The following is a 15122-nucleotide window of genomic DNA, read 5'->3' on the forward strand; positions in this document are numbered from 1 at the left end:
GGTTGAGATAGGAGGTCGGGATAGGAGGTTGAGATAGGAGGTCGGGATAGGAGGTGAAGATAGGAGGACAGGATAGGGGTTTGAGATAGGAGGATGGGAAAGGGGTTTGAGATAGGAGGACGGGATAGGGGGTTGAGATAGGAGGACGGGATAGGATTTCGAGATAGGAGGATGGGATAGGAGGTCGAGATAGGAGGACGGGATAGGAGGCCAGGATAGGAGGTCGAGATAGGAGGACGGGATAGGAGGTTGAGATAGGAGGTCGGGATAAGAGGTGGAGATAGGAGGACAGGATAGGGGGTTGAGATAGGAGGATGGGATAGGGGGTTGAGATAGGAGGACGGGATAGGAAGTTGAGATAGGAGGTCGGGATAGGAGGTGGAGATAGGAGGTTGAGATAGGAGGGCGGGATATTGGGTTGAGATAGGAGGACGGGATAAGATTTCGAGATAGGAGGATGGGATAGGAGGTCGAGATAGGAGGACGGGATAGAAGGACGGGATAGGAGGTTGAGATAGGAGGACGGGATATTGGGTTGAGATAGGAGGACGGGATAGGATTTCGAGATAGGAGGATGGGATAGGAGGTCGAGATAGGAGGACGGGATAGAAGGACGGGATAGGAGGTTGAGATAGGAGGACGGGACAGGAGGTCGACATAGGAGGTCGGGATAGTGGGACGGGATAGGAGGACTGGATAGGAGCTCAGGGTATGAGGACGGGATATGGGGTTGGAATATGACAACAATATATGGGGATGAGATTTTAAGTCAAAAGCTTCCTCCTTTGTTGATTTTCCTCCCCCAACAAGGATTAGGAAGAAAAAACCGGGCAACACCGGGTACTCAGCTAGTTTTACCATAAAATGTACGGCGCAACCAAACAAATATTATTTATGTGGGAAAATTGAAAAGAAAACCGCAATTTAGCAAATTTTGGAAGGTTTTGTTTTCATGCTGTACCCTTTCCGGTAAAAATGACATGTTTTCTTTATTCTGTTGGTCAGTACAATTAAAATGATACCCATGTTATATGCTTTTCCATAATTGTACCGCTTAAAAAAATCTCAAACCATTTTAACAAAATTAGTATGTTTGAAATTGCCCTATTTTGACCACCTATAACTCAAATTTTTCCGTATATGGGGCGGTATGAGGGCTAATTTTTGGCGCCATGATCTGTAGTTTTTATCAGTATCGCTTTTGCTTAGGTTTTACTTTTTATTAATTTTTTATACATTTTTTTGGGAATAAAATGTGACAAAAAAAGCTGCAGTTTTGGACTTTTTTAAATTGTTTTACGTTTACGCCATTCACCTTACGGGATAATTAACAATATATTTTATAGTTCAGACTTTTACGCAGGCGGCGATACCAAATATGTGTATTAATGATTTTTTTTCACGCTTTTTTGGGGGTAAAATGGGAAAAACTGACGTTTTACTTTTTTATTGGGGGAGGGGATTTTTTATTTTACACTTTTTTTTCTTTACACTTTAATAGTCCCCATAGGGGACTATTCATAGCAATCATTCGATTGCTAATACTCTTCAGTGCTCGATCTCAGACCAGAGCAGAAGACTCCGGGAGACGGCTGGAGCCAGGTGAGGGGACCTCGGGCTGCCATGCTGGATGATCGGATCCCTGCGGCAGCACTGCTGGCGATCCGATCAGCCATTCAAAGTACTGCACTGCCGCAGATGATGTGATCTGTATTGATCACGGCATCTGAGGGGTTAATGGCGGACATCCGTGCGATCGTGCTCCGGTGCTCGCGATCATGGCGGCGCATAAATGTACGTCATGGTGCGTTAAGTACCACGTCACCATGACGTACATTTACGTCCATTGTCGTTAAGGGGTTAAAGGTTGAATTGTAGAAGGTAGAAATAATTCTCATGCCTACTGGTAGGGGGTGTAGCTTTGCACCTAAAAAAGTACCTTTGCGCACAAAATAGTGACTTTTGACAAAAGTCGCAAATGATAAATTCGTGACCACCGCATGGTCAAAAAGAAAAAGTTCTACGGGAAGGCAAAAATAATGAAACTGTCTATATCAAAAGACGCATAAAAGTCTCAAAATACGCTGCTTGCGCCTGAACTGCGCCAAAACATAGACAAAAAAAATGCTCTAAAAGCAATGATAAATCTCCCCCTTAGTGTTCTAATAAGAACATGGCAGAAGGTTAGAGTGGAAATATAATACTCTGCTTTATGTACTTACTATAGAAAAGAAAGGTAGAAGAGCAGAGATGGGAAACTGAGGAAGATTTTGAGATGGAATCTTTTGAAGGAATAGGGGATGAGGGACCTACACATGGTGACAGTGATGATGATGATGATGACAACGAAGACCGTGATGCCCAACTTTGTCAGGGACAAAATAATCCGGGGCCTTGGAAAAGCTGGCAAGGATTAAAGCTGTATGCTTTCTTGTTTGTGCAGTGACGGGCATATTGCAGGCATGAAGACATGAGTACTGAATAGCCACATTCTTAGGTCCTCGGAATAAAGCCTAAATGGGTGAAAGTTTTTCACATTCCGTGGAGGATTGATTGGAATTTTATTGGGAAAAAGCTACATGGACAGCTTGCCACGTCTTTCCAATACCAAAAACCTGCCGAAAAGGTATCCACTGTACACTCCCTGCTGAGACAACACTCCCTCTGCCAGCAGAACCCCCTACAAGAGGCTGCAACTGCGGCATCTTCAACGCATCAGGCATAGATCCGCGAGGAATTTTAACCCCTGTACAGATGCCACTGATCCCCAATCATTGTATCCTAGTGAGACCTTTTTTTACACATATTTATGATTTCCCTAAAAATTAATCTAGAAATTCAAAAGTACCTCTTCCATTGCCTGGTAGATTATATTCTCAGAGTTTTACCATACTGGGGGACACAGATGCAATTATTGTAGACATCTGCTTATCCGCTCCTCACACTTGGCCGCTTTGATTAAAGTGACTTTTACACCTGCTGCATTCTGCTATGTACAGCTGTGTGAAGCTGCGTGCACTTTGCTGCCTATAAGCGCTTTAGGGACTGGAATAATTATTGGCTTTCAGGTATATATAGGTCTTGTAAATATATATATGTGTATATATACGGTGTATATATATATATATATATATATATATATATATATACATACACACATATATACCATCCAAAGTGAAGATACAGCAAACTGCAGCGGCATATGGGGGAATAAAGTGGCTAGAAGTTTATTTGCCAAATGGCCAAAACGTTGCATGTACTTGTTGGTGCAAATAAACTTCTAGCCATTTTAATCACCCATATGCCGCTGCAGTTTGCTGTGTCTTCGCTTTGGATGGAATTTGCTTGGTCCGGCGGTGGCACGTGGTTGGACACCTGCAAAGCACTGGGACTCTCGAGTGCTGACTCCTTTTTTGCTTATACATATATATATATATATATATATATATATGTATATATGTGTGTATATATATATATATATATATATATATAATACATGTCTTATTAACCTATAATGCTCTCTTACTTTGGTGTCTTGACTTAAGTCATGGCCCCAGACTGGGGGGGGGGGGATAAGGGGATTCTTCTATAATTTTTTAGAAAAAGAAAAAAGCAAAGGCGCTCCTTGTGGAGTAACGTAGATGGTAAGGGTAAGAAGATAAAGAGAGCCAATACCGCTTACCAGAAAAGGTTGTGCAACAATGGTAAAGGTGTGTAGTTAGATAAGGTCCATCTGCAGCCTTCCTGGGTAAGAGTAGAGTATTGTAGAAAAGGGCTTTGTTTAAACCAGGATTCGTGGCCCTGATTAGGACACAGGACTCACAGGATAGGGATAACATTCATCAGAATTTATTACCAATAATGCAACGCGTTTTGCTGCGCATGCGCAGCGAAATGCGTTGCATTATTGGTAATAAATTCTGATGGATGTTATCCCGATCCTGTGAATCCTGTGTCCTAATCAGCGCCACGAATCCTGGTTTAAACGAAGCCATTTTCATTTTTTAGAGGCCTTTTTAATAATTGAGAAGAAATCTGATTGGTTGCTATGGACAACTGGTGAATTTTTCCCCTGCACGTTTTGATAAATCTCCCTATTTGTTTTCTAACGTGTGTTTATAATGGCCTCTGTAGTAACAGACATGGCCAGTCATTAAAGGGTTAACACTTCAGTTCACTGGGCACCTGCAGTAACCATGGTAACTATAAGGACCACAGCTTATGTCATAAAGGAAGAACCCACAAAACAAGGGCACGCTGCTATGATCAGTGCCATCTTGGATGCGCCTCTTGACCTTGAGCCTGACCTTACTCTACCCGACCCTTGTGTAATTTGGTGGTTCTAGCAGGGAAAAGGGTTGTCTGCTTTAGACAACCACATTAACCCTGTGTTCACCTACTGGAGAAGTGGACTAGATATGTAAGAGAGAAAAGCAACCCCCGCCTAGCCATCAATATGAAGAGGAAAATCACGGCCAGACTTCTCTCACGTCCAATTTAGTATATGTTTTTGTCTGTTTTTGTTATGTTTTTGTCTGTTTTTATGTTGTTGTGTGTTTTTGTTATGCTGTGTGAATTGTGTAAAATGGGCAAATTCTTAAACTGCTCTACGTTACATATTGGCATTACCCTCTAAGCCCAAGAGAGGGTCAACTCTCCAGTCATGGCTCCCTCGAGATTTCCTCCTCCACAGAGGGGTTTTTTTCCTCACCGGAGTACTGGAGGGTGACTCTTCGTGAGGCGGGGTTTTTGCCATTTTCAGTGTCATTTGTCATTTTAAATAAAATTGTGACTATTTGACACCTGATTACAATGTGTCGTGTGTGTTTATTTTGCATTCTTTGGTTTCAATCATTTTGCTTGGGTGTTGGGGGTCCATGACATATTTAAAGTCATAGAGGAAGACATCTGCCTCACAGACCCACAACATACTCCATGATCACACATGATTGCCCCAGAGGGTGCCCCCGCCCTGGCAAACAGGATGGCGCAGAGTAAAGCACAACTCCTGCAAGTTTCCAGTCATTTGATTCAAGGGACCTAAAACCTTGAAAAATTTTAAACAGTAAAGCAAGTATCATAAGTTTTCATCACGAAAGTTAATACGTTGAGACATTTGGCAGGAATATTGTAGGCAAGAAAATATATCCTTCATTCCATCATTGGCTGTGGATTGGCTGATGTCTCTCTATTTGCATATGCATGAACTCATTGTCAAAACCTAAAACCCAAGAAAAGGTGCAGTTTTTAGTGCCCATTCACTTCAATACCCATGTGGTCAATGCCCGGGTGGAAGAGGCAATCAAAGCCTTCTGGTAATAAAGGGAGCAGATGATATTGCAAGGAGGGGAAAAAAGGTTTCCTCAGAGTACTTGGGGTCATTCATAGTATTCTTGTAACCAGTAGTGGTCCCAAAACACAGAAAATAATTCTACTATAGTTTTTCTCTTGTGTGGGTTCACCTAAGATTTCCACTCAACAGCTGGTCCTGCAGGACTCCTATTAATAAGAACAGTGTTCCTGCTGTGGAAAAAGTGCAGGAACTCCATTCCTATGTGTTCCTGCAGGACTTGAGCCCTGACCTAATGATTAGATGAGCTTGGTCCTCTTAATTTGATGATGAATATATTCCATCTGGATGATTTTTTGTTCTCTCCCACATTGCTCTTGATCTACCCAGTGTTCTTAACTTTCTGTTTTATGCTTTTTATATTTTGGGGGGGGGGGGGGGGGGGGATTTAATTTTTTTCTTTATTATTTTCTTTCTTCTGTTAATTTTTGTATCTTTTTTTTTTTTTTTCAACTTTCTGCAATACTCAATAATTTATCCCAGCTGGATTTTTTTCTTTGAACCTATAAGGTGTCCAATTGTAGTGATGATGTCATTTGGCTCATCCAAATTTTATTGGACTCATTTCTACCCCAGATAATATCAGCTCTGCATATTTTTTACCTTTACTCTGTCCGCCATATATACTGCCATACTTCATATGTTTTCATTTTACAGTTTATTTAATATGTTGGCATTTTAATAAATGCTTTTGCGCTACACTTTGCTGCCCATTTGATTGTTTATTTATTGCACACATCGGACCTGTGCATTCTACAACATTATTGGTGTATAAGTTTCTTGGTGCCTTTGGTGCCATTTTAGCATATGAACAGAGATATGATGTCGGGGTAGCCCAGAATACTTTGCAACTAGTAAAATCACATGACCTTAGGTTAGCCAATAATGTCTTGTATACAGCTCCCAGCCAATTAGAAGGCAGTATAGGGGCTGGACAGAATGAACAGATAAGACTATTCACATGCAGCAGCCATTTTAGGGAAAGGAGCTGTCAAGTGAACAGGGGGCACTGCGTGTGATCAGAAGACAGAAAAGCAACTCTGCATTTTTACCCTACTAGAGCACTATAGAAGCTGCGTTGTGGGCTGCCTTTGCCTTGTCAGATCAGGGTGAGAAGAGGATCTCTGAGGGAAAGTCAGACTCAGAAATAGTCTGTTTATTTCTAGCAATCCTTGTGCAATACAAAACAAAGCACCATAAAAGTTGCCTTGTCAGGTCAAGGTCAGAAGAACATCTCTAAGGGACAGTTAATAGGTCTTCATAGCCCAGGGGGGGCAATGCAGTCCTTATGCAATACCAAAGCAATATAGCAGCTGCAATTGTTTTGGCAGGGGCAGACAAAATCTAAAGTGTGTAAAGTGTGCCAGTTTTTGTGTGCGGCACACTACTAAGGTTGGTGAGAATGTGACATTTGCTTGCATATAATACAATAAAACAAGCGGTTACCAACAGGGTTGTTAGTTAGAGATGTGTGATGATGCTGTGCTGACCTGGAGTGTACAGTGTGAGGAAAGTGTCACATGACAGTTGTGTGAGGGTTGTGGCCTGTGTGAAAAAGCCACCACAATACAATGGTATATGATATGGACAACCAAGACTGTGTCTGAGCTGACAGAGACTGGGAGCCTTGGCTATGGAGAAGCCTTACTTATGAGACTGATGACTGGGCCATAGAAAGAGAGTACCATGTGATTCCTGACAGTGACCGTAACAGTGGTAGTGATCAATGACTACATTTATATTAAATTTTTTTGTTTTATATATATATGTATTTTTTTTCTCAAGCATTACAAGGCATATGCATTTACATTACATTGATCATTTCAATATAATTAATTAGACTTACCGTACTTCTATACATATTCCATCACTTTTTTTTCCATTTTATTTTATACTCCTACCCACCCAAAGCGCAACAAAAATATTGGTTTATTTTTTTTACCCAGTGAGACCAAATCAAATTAAATCTGTCTCCGGTATTTCGACCAATATAGATTCCTTTTTTTTCAATTTATCAAATTATCAACCTTTCTAATAAATTGCTGGAATGTGGGCAGTTTGTCCGCTTTCCACTCTTGAGCAATCAATTTCCGTGCCTTATATAGTAAACGTGATACCGCAATTTTAGAATTTTTTGCCAAGCTGAGATTTTTAGTATACCCTAGTATACAAATTCTGGGGTCATAAGGAATATCTAATTCAAACGTCTGTTCAATAGCTGTGATAACATAAGACCAAAACTCTTCTAAATTGGGACAACTCCAAAACAGGTTAGCATCTTCTCTCATACATCTGGGACAGGCAGCGTTCGATCTACATCCAATTCTGTATAATTACACAGGAATTTGATAAGTTCTATACAAAAGTACAATCTCCCACCCTCTTCTAGAGACTGGTCGGGAAAAGATCTTAGAATATATTCTAATTTATGTTCATTTATATCTTATTCCCTTTGCCATTTTGCAAAAGCAGATACTAGGTGCCTCTTCTGAAAATGAATCAGTGACAATTTATACCTACAATATTTAGTGTTCCTGTTTAGAGTCCTGACCCGTATTCCTCCATGTTTTGGAGTTTGGCTTCTGAAGTTTTCTCTGGAGTCTGTTCAGACTCATCCGGTTCTTAGTCTAGTGTTCCGCGTATTATATTTCTGTTTCGTCCTAGGCCAGTATCCTGATCACACAGTGGAGTGTGCTTACTGGCTTGGAGTCTGTTTGGCTTTGGAATTGATGTCCCTCCATGTTTGGAGTGGGGAGTCTAGTTTGTTCTTTGTTTGTGTCCTCTGAACTAGGATCTGTTTATGTTTTTAGTGTTCTGTATTCTCTGTTTCCTGATCCATTTAGTGTTTGACATTCAGTTTATCTGTTCATCCCCTGCATCTCCTGTTTTTTTGCTGTGTACTTATTCCATATCTATTTTTGTTCATTTATTCATATCTGCCATTAATCTTGATTCTGGTTTCTGAACTATATGTTAGTTTGCTTTTTCTTGCTTTGTTAGTATTCTTATTCTGCCTGGTTTATCTGGTTGATTGGTTGTCTTCCCGTTATGTTTCTGACCTGTCCCCGACTATGTACTGTATTATTTGTGTACCTCTACGCCCATTGCACTTTAGCACAGGAAGAGACCGGCTCCAAGTTGTCGATCCGCCGTTTAGGGCAGATGGGCAAGTAGGAAGGGAGAGTGTTTCTAGGGACAGCCTAGGGCTCACTAATCCAAATCTGCATCACTACCTAGATGAATTACTAAAGATTGAAACTGAGCACCTAACACATGCCTTAATTGTAGATATTGAAAAAACACTGTCCCGGAATAGTGTATTTCTCCTGGATTTAATCAAATGACTTAAAGGGGTATTCCAGGATTTTTTTTATTTGACTAAGCTACAGGGGCTGTAAAGTAAAGTGTAGTTCATAATATAGTGTCTGTACCTGTGTATGACGGTTTTCTCACAATTCTTCTGTGATTTTCACCCTAATATTTATTTTTACCAGCATACAAAATGATTGTTGTCTCAGATTTTTCCCAGCTTGCAATGTGGCCGAGAACTGACTCACTAGTCAGCTTATGACAGCGAGCCTGTCTGCTTCAATGGGTGGAGGATTGCTTGATGGGAGAGAGATCAAACTGCAACCGCTGTAGGCACCCTGATTTAAAACCACACTGATTTGAATGGATGCAGCTCATTTATGTTTCAATGGGTGGGGTAGCTGATGTGTGGAAGGGAGGAAGATGGAATTGTGGGATTTGTAGTAAAAAAAAGAAAAGTCAAACAGGAAATACCAGTTCACAAACAGCTAGCCACAGTGTTTGTGAACTGGTAACATAGCCATTTAGCCCCAAAGACAAGCCCAGATCCTTCCTAAGCATGTCCATTACTGCCTGGCAGGTATGTACTAAAATCACCTTACGGTGGATAACCCCTTTAAAGACCCCTTCCTTGAATAGGTCACCAATCCATCGAATCCAAGCTCTTTCCCAGCGTCCAAAATCAGATAGTTTCTCAGTCTCTTTTAAGGAACCATTATCCTATAAAGGGGTATAAACATTCAATTTTCCCACTTCTCTAATCTGTTTAACTTTATTCCACACCTTTTATATTAATGTCATTGTTACCAACTGAGGCTTCTTTACGAAACTTCCACTTTCCAATGGAATCATAAGTTGTTCACATTATACATCATTCTGAATGATTCTATGACCTGGAGTATCAAATTTATTCCTTGTCCAATTTAATAAATGCTGTAATTGTAGATGCCAAAAAATATAACCATGGATTGGGCAGTGACAATCCACCCTCGTCTTTAAATCGATATCAAAATTCTAATTTTATTTTTGGTTTTCACCCATTCCAGATAAATTGCATATTAATTTGTTGGAAAAGATTTGCCTGTAACCATACCGGGGAATTCTGTAATATGTATAACAACTGAGGCATAAATAATTTTAATTAAATTAACTCGTCCTACAACCCATAGCAGAAGTCGGCGCCATGCCAATGTTTTATGTTTAAATCTATCCAGCAGTGGAGTCATATTTAATGTTTAATACTCAATATTAATTCAAGGAGTGATTTCTATACCTAGATATTTAATTTGTTTTACACAATTTACCCTAACCTCTTCCTTTCCCTCTGTTTTCTCTACAACTATTAACATTAGGAAAGATTTTTGCCAATTTTATACAGATCCCCGATAGTCTCCCAAATTGCGTTATCACCTCTATAACTGCCTTAAGAGAAGAATCTATATCATTCAAGAAAAGTAATGCAGCAGCCATTTTAGGGAGAGGAACTAACAAGTGAATATCTTTCAGGGGCACTGCGTGTGATCAGAAGACAGAAAAGCAACTCTGCATTTTTACACTACTGGAGCACTATAGAAGCTGCATTTTGGGCTGCCTTTGCCTTGCCAGATCAGGGTGAGAAGATGGTCTCTGAGATGATCTCTGCAATCCTTGTACAGTACAAAAGAAAGCACCATAATAGCTGCATTTGCCTTGTCAGGTCAAGGTCAGAAGAACATCTGTACAGTTAATAGGTCTTCATAGCCCAGGGGGGAAATGCAGTCCTTGTACAATACCAAAGCAATATAGCAGCTGCATTGTTGGCTGCATTTGTTTTGCCAGGGGCAGGCAAAATCTGTGTAAAGTGTGCCAGTTTTTGTGTGTGGCTTGCATCCAATAATACAATTAAACAGGTGGTTACCACCAGGGTTGTTAGTTAGACATGTGTGATGATGCTGTGCTGACCTGGATTGTCAGCACAGCATCACCACACATGAGGAAAGTGTCACATGAGAGTTGTGGCCTTTGTGAAAAAGCCACCACAATACAATGGTATATGAAATGGACAGCCAAGACTGTGTCCGAGCTGACAGAGACCGAGAGCCTTGGCTATGGAGAAGCCTTACTTATGAGACTGATGACTGGGCCGTAGAAAGAGAGTAGAGTGTGATTCCTGACAGTAACAGTGGTTGTGATCAATGACTACATTAGTGCAGCCAGAGCGACCACTAGGCCAGAAGACCTGTTTGAATTCAGCTGCAAGAATGTGACTGTTAGAGGGGTATTCCAAGTTAAAACACATTGCCTATCCACAAAATAGGGTAATTTGTTTATTATTATTAAAAAGTGGGATACGTACTCCAGCCAGTGGCATATATGCTCTAAAGTTGTACGTTTTTTTCTTATTGAAAATATTCAAAAGGAACATATAACAAAAATATAAACATTGCAGTTGCACATCCAATGGTACAGTCATGAATGCAATATAAACAATCAACACATCAAATCAATCACAGTAAAAAAAGCAACAAAAAAAATAAAATAAATGTACGCATGGAGCCATACAAGCTAATATACCGGCTGAGGGCATAGAAAAGGAATGGTTCCTCACGTCGTGAACCTCACAGTATAAAAATACAAATGTGAACCAATAGCCTAAACTAAGTACAGAACCAAAAAAAGAAGAGACATCAAAATAAATACAGACTTTTCATGCCAATTATGCCATTAAAATTAATCACTATGTTTAATATGTTTCATAGCATAATAGCATGATGTTGGCCATTTTGTGTACAATCTAAGTGGGCCACAATTCTGAAGTTTCATCTCTAAAAGTGCCAGTCTGGGAGAAGAATGCTTCTTAGATATTTATGGCTGTTTAGATAAGAGGTCTTGTGAATGTTATTCTGACTAACAGTAAATTACCCATTTGACTGGACCCATAGACATTCACACATCTGTGTTGGAGAATCATTCATTGTATTATTATCTTTCCCATAAATTTGATAGTGTTGAGAATGTCTGTCTAGTAGGCTCCAAGACGTCTATGAGAATCCAGGTTTTGATTACTTATAGATGTAAAAAATAATCCCTGTTTGTTAATTATGGCTCCATACGTCAAGTGTGGAATTTAAGACCAGTTATTGACACTTAACCCTTAATGGTAATGATGCTAATTGCTAATGCAATAGCACCCCCTACCATATGTATTCTAACTAATTAAAAAGTCTGGTAAACCGGATGTTAGAGACTGTAGACTCTGGACTGTAGGCTGAAAGGACAGACACAGACAAAGAGGTCTTCCACTGAAAGAGGTCCACAAGATGGAAGCCATGAAAGCCATGTGAGATCCCAGAAGGCGGACTGATCACACGGTACCAGAGAAATGGCTATCCATGATGATGATGAAATGGACCGTTCAGTGTTCCTAAGAGCCGAAGCGAGGTTCTTACATAGATTGGTAAGAGACACAAAAATGGTATTCCAATTAATTATGACTAATTGGGATAATGGGGATGGAATTATACCATTTAGATTGGCAAATAATTAATTATTTTATTTAATTAATTTATCTCCATATTGAGATTATAGTTTTAGGATATTGTGAGACTTCATTCTACCTGCAGAAGAATCAGGACTCATAATCTATCAAAGCATTAAATAATTGCTTATACAAATTGATAGAATTCCTACTCTCCAAGCTAAGTGTTCTAAGTATATGTCCCACACAGGAAACTTGTTTCAAGTTCTTCCTCCTAAAATATAGTCTAGCAAGATCATATATCATTGCTATTTAATTGTCTTAATAATCTTGCCAAAATCATGTATAGAAAATAGTCCAGAATGGGGTGGAAGTACATCATAGTTCTTCCATATTTATTTCCTTAGAGGGATTTCCGCATTCATGGAGTCATGTGAATTGTATTGATTTGCTTTGTCTACAATTCACCAGGTCATAATTTTTATATTTTTAGTAATTGTAATAATTTTTCATAATTAATAATTTTTATGACCATAATTCATAATTGAGTTATTACCGCATGCCAACCTAAGAGATAACACAAAAACACAAAGGACAGAGAAACACAAAGGACCAACAAAAAACAGGGAAGCAAAGGAGGGGTGAAGAAAAAGACAGAGGGGAGGGAGGGAATAGACCCAAAGAAAGTCAAGGGGCCACTGGGTTCCCAGAGGCCAACAGAGCTCGGTACTCAGGTGTCGATTGAAAAGACAGCCAATCGAACCACGTTTTGGTATAGCGATCATTATCTGCAGGGATCAAAGCAATCAATTCCTCCATACACTGGAAGTAGTTGACTTCCGCGAGCCATTCTCTAAAGTTGCACATTTTTGCGCAGAAGTGGCAATATTGGAGACACGGCCACTTCCATCTTGATAACCCAGGCTTAGACTTACCCACAGTAGAGCATATGAATCTCCCAGCAGGCACCTGGGCTAGAGTGGCTCCCTCTTGTCTAGTTTTTAGAGAGATATAAGGAAACTGTCTCTTTATAGTAATGTTTTGTAGCATTGGTCACCATCAAAGACCGCTTGGAGAAATGGAGCAATATTTGGGCTTTCTACCACACTACACTATTAGCCACAGCCAGCACATGAGGCTTTGAGCTGCAGTAGTAACCTAGACTTGCCAATTTAAACAGTGGCAAGTCCAGGTGCAGCCTGTAATGATCAGTGAATCATGACTTTATGGCCATTATTATCACTTATGATTCACTGATCATTGAGGGCTGCACCTGGACTTGCAATTGGCACGTCTAGATGACACCTACAGGTCACAATGGCATGAACTTTAATGGCTGCTAGCTCAGTGTCAGGTACACTTGTTTGGGAGTGACAGACAGTTGAGCTAGTTTTTGAAGGGGTTATCCACCATAAGGTGGTTTTAGTACGTGCCTGGCAGCCAGTAATGGACATGCTTAGGAAGGATTTGCGCTTGTCTTGGGGCTAAATGGCTATGTTGGGAGATTACCATAACACTGTGGCTAGCTTTTTGTGAACTGGCATTTTCTTCCCTCCCACATATTAGCCACCCCACCCACTGAAATACAAATGAGCTGCATCCATTCAAAAGACCTCTGGTTTTCAATCAGGGTACCTACAGCTGTTGCATTAGTTGCATATTGATCTCTCTCCCACAAAGCGATCGCTCCACCCATTGAAGCAGACAGGCTCGCTGTCATCAGCTGACTAGTGAGTCAGGTCTCGGCCACATTGCAAACTGGGAAAAATCTGAGAAAACCGTCATTTTGTATGCTGTTAAAAATAAATAATGGGGTGAAAATCACATAAGAATTATGAGAAAACCGTCACACACAGGTACAGACACTATATTATGAACTACACTAACTTTACAACCCCTGTAGCATAGTCAATAAAAAAAAAATTCCTGGAATACCCCTTTAATTTTGGAGGGGAATGGTATTTAAAGGGGGTACTCCACCCTTAGACATCTTATCCTCTATGCAAGGGATAGGGGATAAGATTACTGATCGCGGGGGTCCCATCACTGGGGACCCCTGTAATCTCGGCTGTGGAACCCCAGACATCCGGCGCACGAGCTAACTTCGTGCCGTGTCGGATGACTGGCAATAAGGGGCGGAGGCTCGTGACATCATGGCCAGGCCCTGCTCATGATGTCACAGCCATGTCCCCTCAATGCAAATCTATGGGAGGGTGTGTGGCTTCGTTCCGTGCGGGATGACGGGCAATGCGGGGCGGAGGCTCTTGATGTCACAGCCACACCCCCTCAATGCAATTCTATGGGAGGGGGTGTGACTTTGTTCCATGCCGGATGACTGGCGATGCGGGGCGGAGGCTCGTGAAGTCACAGCCATGCCCCCTCAATGAAAGTCTATGGGAGGGGGCGTGGTGGTCATCACGTCCCCTCCCATAGACTTGCATTGAGGGGGCGTGGCCGTGACATCACGAGCCTCTGGCACTGCACCCGATGCTCTAAACAAATGCCGGGTGCAGCAGGGAGATTGCGGGGTTCCCCAGCGGCGGGACCCCCGCAATCAGACATCTTATCCCCTTGAATAAGGGATAAGATGTCTAGGGGCGGAGTACCCCTTCAATATCTAAATTAATATTGCTGATTTCTAAATTGTTTAACAACAGAAATCAATAAAAACTTATAAAACAAAAAAAAAGAAAATGTCCCCAGAATTGAGATTACAAACTAGTTTAGATGCAGGTGAAAGTGTGCAGCCTGTAAACTAGCTACGTATGATGAGATAAGCGCGATTACCTCCCCTAATAATTAACAGATCAATGACTTGTCTCCTAGAATATTTGTACATTGAACCCCAAAGTCCGGCCTCCTGTTCATGTATCTACACAGTGAATACTTACCTGACAAAGAATGACAGTGCAGATTTATTGATATAAGTGCTAACTCATCTTACGTATTTTGGGCTAGTAATGTTGCAATCTATATTGAAACTGGTAGAAATAAGGGTCTAGGCTA

Source organism: Hyla sarda, chromosome 7, assembly GCF_029499605.1.
Source record: "Hyla sarda isolate aHylSar1 chromosome 7, aHylSar1.hap1, whole genome shotgun sequence".
In the NCBI taxonomy this organism is placed as follows: Eukaryota; Metazoa; Chordata; class Amphibia; order Anura; family Hylidae; genus Hyla; species Hyla sarda.